This window comes from Epinephelus moara, chromosome 9 (genome assembly GCF_006386435.1).
Source record: "Epinephelus moara isolate mb chromosome 9, YSFRI_EMoa_1.0, whole genome shotgun sequence".
Taxonomy (NCBI): Eukaryota; Metazoa; Chordata; class Actinopteri; order Perciformes; family Serranidae; genus Epinephelus; species Epinephelus moara.
Genome location: NC_065514.1, coordinates 197,841 through 198,819, shown reverse-complemented (window position 1 = coordinate 198,819; position 979 = coordinate 197,841).

The window sequence follows — 979 nt, the reverse complement described above, 5'->3', positions numbered from 1 at the left end:
ATTTTGGACAACATGCTATACTATGACTTTTTTTTGTTGATTTTGGACCACATACTATGCTATGACGTTTTTTCATGATTTTGGACGTCGTACTATACTATGACTTTTTTTCACGATTGGACGACATGGTATTCTATGACTTTTTTTCATGATTTTTTAACAACATACTATGTTATGATTTTTTTTGTTGATTTCAGATGACATACTATAGTATGACTTTTTTTCACCATTTTGGACGACAGATTTATACTATGACTTTTTTTGTTGATTTCAGATGACATACTATACTATGACTTTTTTTGTTGTTTTCGGCCGACACGCTATACTATGACTTTTTTTTACGACTGGACGACATGCTATACTATGACTCTTTTCATGATTTTGGACAACATACTACACTGACTTTTTTTTGTTGTTTTCGGCCGACATGCTATACTATGATTTTTTTTTTATGATGTTGGACGACATGCTATACTATGACTTTTTTTGTTGATTTTGGACCACATACTATGCTATGACGTTTTTTCATGATTTTGGATGACATACTATACTATGACTTTTTTTCACGATTTTGGACGACATGCTATACTATGACTTTTTTTCACGATTTTGGACGACATGGTATTCCATGACTTTTTTTCATGATTTTTTAACAACATACTATGCTATTTTTTTTTTGTTGATTTCAGATGACATACTATAGTATGACTTTTTTTCACGATTTTGGACGACAGATTTATACTATGACTTTTTTTGTTGATTTCAGATGACATAATATACTATGACTTTTTTTGTTGTTTTCGGCCGACATGCTATACTATGACTTTTTTCATGATTTTGGACGACATACTATACTCTGTCATTTGTTAGGTTATGTTCATCTAATACCCAACATTATGTTCTGTTAATTTATCTATACAACCAAAATGTAAAACACAAATGTTTCCGTGTGATTAAATGAAGACACAGAGCTCAATGG